Source organism: Amblyomma mixtum, chromosome 7, assembly GCF_055824585.1.
Source record: "Amblyomma mixtum isolate Tamu chromosome 7, ASM5582458v1, whole genome shotgun sequence".
Lineage (NCBI taxonomy): Eukaryota > Metazoa > Arthropoda > Arachnida > Ixodida > Ixodidae > Amblyomma > Amblyomma mixtum.
The window spans coordinates 93802379-93809147 of record NC_143018.1 but is presented as its reverse complement, the minus strand read 5'-3'; positions in this window follow the sequence as shown (position 1 = coordinate 93809147).

The following is a 6769-nucleotide window of genomic DNA, read 5'->3' as shown; positions in this document are numbered from 1 at the left end:
GTAATCCCAGTAGCTCCGAAACATGCGTCCACACCGCACGGCTGTCAGCTAGCAACTCATCAGAAGCGGTGCGGCGGCGTCGCGGCGGGGGCTACGTAAAGCCATGCAGAGGTAGATTTGCCAGCTGCGTGGCAGCGGGTTACGTCACGCCGCAGCGCGCGGCGACTGCGTTCATCAAGCCTGCGAGCGGGCCTACGCCTTCTCACACGTAAGCAGTTAAGTGTCTCTGCCAACTTTTTTTATTATTTTATACGATGTACTCCCTAAATTCACTTCTACGTGTATTTTATATGCTGATGGCACCACAATTTTCAGCTCTGATAAATGATAAGATTCTTTGACTAACAACTTCAATGCTGACGCGTCTAGAACTATGTGCGGTGCCGAAGAAATTTGCTTCCTATTAATCTAATTTTAGCCGCCGCGGTGGCTCAGCGGTTATGGTGCTCGGCTGCTGACCCGAAAGACGCGGGTTCGATCCCGGCCGCGGCGGTTGAATTTCTTTGGAGGGGAAATTCTAGAGGCCCGTGTACTGTGCGATGTCAGTGCACGTTAAAGAACCTCAGGTGGTCGAAATTTCCGGAGCCCTCCACTACGGCGTCTCTCATAGCCTTAGTCGCTTTGGGACGTTAAACCCCATTAACCAAACCAATCTAATTCGATGGAGGCGAAATTATAGAGGCCCGTTTGCTGTCCAATTTCAGTGCACGTTAACGAACCTCAGGTGGTCGAAATTTCCGGAGCCCTCCACTACGGCGTCTCTCATAGCCTTAGTCGCTTTGGGACGTTAAACCCCATTAACCAAACCAATCTAATTCGATGGAGGCGAAATTATAGAGGCCCGTTTGCTGTCCAATTTCAGTGCACGTTAACGAACCTCAGGTGGTCGAAATTTCCGGAGCCCTTCGTGACGGCGTCCCTCATAGCCTGAGTCGCTTTGGGACTCTAAACTCCATAAACCAACCAACCAATCAATGTGCTAAAATTCGTCTTCGCTTCATTTTCGCCCCCCCAAAAACACACCTTTGATCACTTATCTTTTGTCTTCAGTTTTACTGTTATCACAGCTGTCGATCAAACTGTCTTTCTCGGTGTCATAATTGATAAAGAATTAAAATTTCTTGAGCGCATTTCTTTCAAAAAAAGAAGGAACCTATCAAACCAGAATCCGAATAAGAGTCAGAACTTGTAAACTTGTAGTTCAAGGTTCCCACACTCCTCTCGCTCTACTACGCCTTCTTTCACAGCCATATCAATTACTGTATCACATTTTGAGGTCAAATATTACGCATTTATCTACTCTAACTGTTCAAATCCGAGAATTTTAAATTATTACATTCCGTAGCTTTAAGGGCTGTGTATAGCCCTTACTCGGTAGTATAAGATATTGTCGATTTGCAATTTCATTAAATATTCTCTTGGCACCGTAGTATTCACATTTTACAATGAGAAATTGCCGTTCGTTTTACTAACACGTAACAAACTTCCTCAACTCAAACACATTTTGCATATCCGAACAATTACCTGTTTCCTTATGCAAGGACTACTTACGGCAAACTTCCCACTTGTTTCGCGCAGCTTCAGGTTGTACAACAATTCCAAATTATTTTCAAGAGTAGTGTTCGATACACCAGTTTAAAATAATTTGCTTTCTCTTTTGCTTTCGCGTACTTTCTCGTGCTCGTATATTTTATTGCCAGTTTTGTTTCGTTTACTTATCAGTGTGAATTTTTTGGTTGTTTGTTTTTTCATGCTGCCACTGCTGTGTTTTTCCTTTATATATATTGCGTTTCTATAAACGTAAGGTCCCTCCTAGATTCTTTGGCTCTTTCATTCAGTGCAATAACAGCTTTACACATCCAAACATGCCGGTAAGATAGCAAGTTTTCTGGAGAAGGTTGTTCCGCATACGCTTCTCTGGAACACCGTTCCGGTTATATTTTTATTTCTACTGTGTAGAACGCGTTCCAGATAGGGCCTGCTTGCCCTCCTAGCAGGCCCTTAAATATAGCCTAGCGCCTCTCGCACCTTACGGCACATACATCGCGTTTCCGACGTTTTGAGCACTATAATAATTCAGTACTCTTGGGCAGCGATCAATTAATTTCCAAAAGCACCGTCCATGAAAGCGACGCAGTCGCAGGGCTTATAATACATCGGTCAAATCAGTGTTCGCAGCGGCAGTGTACAACCCTATTGAGTCTACTGACAGAGAATAGCAATACCTCTGTGACAATATAATTGTCATTCAATGCGGCAAAGTGATTATACCCACCCATAATTCCTGGAAACCAGAAAACGTACTTGTGCTGCACCTAGCACACTGCCAAGAATAACACAGTGGAGAAACAGTTTGCTGTGTTAGAATAAAACTGAGATTACGATAGCCGCCGCGGTGGCTCAGCGGTTATGGTGCTCGGCTGCTGTCCCAAAAGACGCGGGTTCGATCCCGGCCGCGGCGGCTAGAATTTCTTTGGAGGAGAAATTCTAGAGGCCCGTGTACTGTGCGATGTCAGTGCACGTAAAAGAACCTCAGGTGGTCGAAATTTCCGGAGCCCTCCACTACGGCGTCTCTCATAGCCTTAGTCGCTTTGGGACGTTAAACCCCATAAACCAAACCAAACCAGATTACGATAGGCACGGTTATTGAGTGTTTCTAACAGAAATGCAAACAGGGAAACAAATGGTCGTGGCCTCAAAACACTTCTCCCTTCAAAAGCCTATAAAGCGCAACACCTGTTTCAGCCGTAGGTTAACACATTCGCTTCTATCTCCAGGCAAGGAGAATCATCAGGGGCATCGCTCGATTGAGCCAGAATGTTTTGCGCCAGCTGTAGCTTTGACCTCGAGACAAAGGGTAGTTAAACTGAATGCTCTGCGCATTTCGATCGCTTTGTCGCACGTGTTCATCCATGCGTCCCAAATGGCTAAAAGATTTGCCTCCGAAGAAACGTATCGGCTTTGGAGTTTGCCGACACATCAGTATCAATTTCTTCACTCAATCGACCCACATCTGAGATCAAGACTCACCCAGAATTCCTCGCCATCTGGAAACACTTTATCACCGACTTCGTCTGAATGCTCCATATACAAACGGCTTGCGATACCGTTTTGGACAAATGAACAGTCCGTACTGTGACAACTGTGCCTCGATAGAAACTGTGGAACATATCCTGCTTGAGTGCCCTGCGTATGCTAACGAGCGTGCGTACTATGAACATTGCATGCAGAAACTCTGCCCAGTGCCCCTAACAATGGGACTCAGGCAACATAGACTTGCAATGAACTAATTACATATTTAAAAGACATTGGACATCTCGATAAGCTCTAAATTCACTTGCACGTTACCTTCATGCGTTCTTCATGCAGTGAACTTCGTCAGCCCATTTGTCGGACTATGCACACCATCATTCCATAGGTTACATCAATACTCGCTGTTGCATCCTTAGTACCCACTTCATGGCTGCATTTTATCTTCGTTTTTTTAGCTCTTCCACACTGCTCTCCTTCAGTCTTTATCTCCCAAATTCCCCTCCCTACGTACAGTAGCATGCCAGCGATTTTTAAACGCCGGCTAAATTCTCTGTATTTCATTAAAGAGTTTCTCTCTCTCTCTCTCACTCTCTCCATCCATCTATCCGACCATCCATTCGTCCGTCCAGGAAAGCCGAGCATGTTCGCATGTTAGAACGTTTCGCCATGGGACCAAGGCCGTCTCTTAGTGAGTCGTGATATCCGTGACCACGATAAAGGACATCCTTTGAATGAGCCAGCAGGCTTGCCGCCACCTGTAGTTTTCACCTCGATGCAAGGAGACTATGAAACAGTGCAGCTTCCGGTCGTCGGGTCGCTCGGGTCAAATCCGCTGCACGAGGCTGCCGGGCGGATACAAATGTGAGGTGAGAGCTGAGCGGTTGTTTCAGAATACTTCCCGCAAATAAAAGCTGGCGAGCTTCAGCCCCAATTGCGGCACTGATTCGCACTCAATTGTCTAAAGGGACCAACAAGAGGGGCACTTCAAGCATTCAGTGCTTTTAGGTAACACCCTTTGCAAATTCAGGCGAACACAGTCCCACATTTGAGGCAAAGACAATGCCGAAGCTCAGGACCGAATTAAACACGAAACTCAAAATAGAGTTGTTTTTTTGACATACCAAAATTTTCCGAACCATTGGAATCCATCGGCAACCATGTTTTCATCTAAGTATTCCGAGCTGGATTGGAACTACTTCCGGCACAAATCGGTCACTTTCGTTTTCGGATGTTTCAGACCAACCAGTCACCGCAGTAGCATTTAGCGCCAAGTATTCTGGTTGGTATGTTGTCTTGATAGCGACTAAATTGTTGTCTTTCAACCGTTCGTTATGCGCTTCCAAACAATCTGCGATAGCCACACTGCTGTCTTTGCTGCAGGCCTTTTTCCAGACCAGACACCACTTGTCATCTCTCCTTTACGAAGAGTGGGCCTAGGCAGACGCCAGGCACATCTGCCTTGCTTGATGCGTGGACTTCGTTTGGACGTAGCATTCATGCGCAAGCACTTACATTTCTTTGGGCTAAAGAACTCCTCAAACGGTTCCACCTGCGGCCTAGCTGAGACTGTGGAAACACTACTAGTGGCGTGCTCAGTCTACACGTCCGAAAGACTATGTTGGTGGCTTCCTTGAAGAGTTTCGAAGCAGGCCACTTTAAGAGTATTTACCGCTAGAGGCTTGGTTGCAGAGTTGGATAGCTCCTCAGGCAAAGCGCGCTCGTTGTGATGCTTTTTGAGCGACGCGAGCCTCAGCTCGCGGTTGTGATGTCAACAGATTCGCTTATTTCATCTCTCTCCTCCCCACACCGTCAGTTGGAACGACGTCCTTTCTCCTCCTCTCCCCTTTTCGCATTGAAATGCAACAGGCCAGCTATGCCATCTTTCCGGCCGATTTCTTTGCCCTTCCAGTTAATAAACGTACCATCCATTCAATGTCGAACAATAGGGCCAGATGAGTTGAGAGGTTAGTTGGCCCCCTGTATCGCCGACTAGAGCTTTAAGTAACAGCACAGGGAGGTCAGAAGGCAGCCGAATCCGCTGCTACGGCCGAAAACAAGCGGATGAGCGCTACGGCGCGTCAAGGAGTGAGGGACGCTGTCCGCTCTGCAGAGAACAAAAAAGTGAACCGGCTGAATATGGAGCACATCAAGCGCACATCGTGCGCTGTCTAGCTGGAAGAGAAAGTGCTAATGGCCACCTCTCCTCAGCCGGGGAGTTTCGAAGAAACGAAACGGGCAAAGATGGCCCCGCCTCAAGCAGCCAAAAGGCATGGCCAATACGCAGGTGCACATACCCCTATCTATCAGATGCCATAGAATGTTCTAAGCCTTTCTTGCACTGCATTTCGAACATACTCCTACCTTCGACGACCAGATAGGCTGCTGGTTTTTCCTTTGGATATTTTGGTGGCTTACGAGCATATGTTTAGAGTAAACAAACAATCTAGCATCTGGCACCCAAACGGCAGTTTTTTTTTCGGGGGAAAAGAGCACATAGAGCACATGAACGCGAACAAGAACTACTCCTTCACTTCGTCGTAATCCGGGACTAAAAGGTGTCAAGAACTCTTTACACCACGCGGAAGAGCGACACTTGCAATCCCACTCATATAAAACGGTGGTTCCTTTCTGGCTCACACGGTTACTGCGCAAGTGTGCTAGCATCGTACTTGCAGCCTCCGCCCCTCCTATAACTTCGGTACACATGGCTCCTTAGTCAGGAAGGCCCTCTTTAAATTGGATTGCATCTTCATCGTTCGACAGGCGAAACGTACAGTTTGCTGCCCGGTCATAAAACACTGGTGTAATGTATTTATTTACTCTACATGCCTCTAAAGGTACTTTCGTACTCTCAGAGGTGAGGGGGGGAGGGGGTCAGGATGGTACAGACGAGAAAACTTGAAACAGCAAAAAACATGCAATGCAACAAACATTGACAATAACGAGCAAACCTAAAGACAGCCACTCGCCTAAATAAGTGATATTATAAACACAAGACTCCATGCTTCCTGCATTATGGTCATAAAACAAAACCACAAATATAGGAAAGATGCAGTGCCCTCGAGGTTACGCAAACACGTGGCTATTCTGCCCACATTTAAAGCTACGAATTAGCGCTATCTCACTGCGTCCCGATAAAAGAGAAGGTCCAATGTTGGGCGCGTCATCAGCTGGTTACCTTGCTCGTTCAGTGCAGAGTGCGTGTTTTCAGGCTTGTTTAGGGACGCATCTGGCGCCCCTGGAAACTTTCACGGCCCTCACGTGCTACGGGTGCACGGTACAGGAAGGCCATACTAAAAGATAAATGACACTTACTCATCCTTGTCTTTCTGAAGCAGCTGTTCGAAAGCTGCACCGCACACGCACAAGCAAGCTCGGAGCGTTCAGACCGGAAGAGGCACAGTCGGAATTATCCTCAGTGCAGTGTGAGCTTCGTTCGGAAAGCAACATCAGGCTGACGAACGGAACAGAGCCGACAAAACAAAATCATGGAGGCTCACGAAAGGCAGATAAAGTTCCCGAGAACAATTCAACGGCGGTAGCCGTTACTTCAGTTCTTGGCAGTTCTTAACTTCCTTACGCTTCCCCGGACGCAGAACAGTTTGTGACAGTTTGTGCTACGGACGTTTTACCGCTCTTCAAAGATTACGCCGTTTTGGTGTCGGGAACCGGTACGTAAACTTGTTTTTCTGCCTTCCACTGAGATCAAAGTCACTGTCTTCACTTCTCCCGCTGC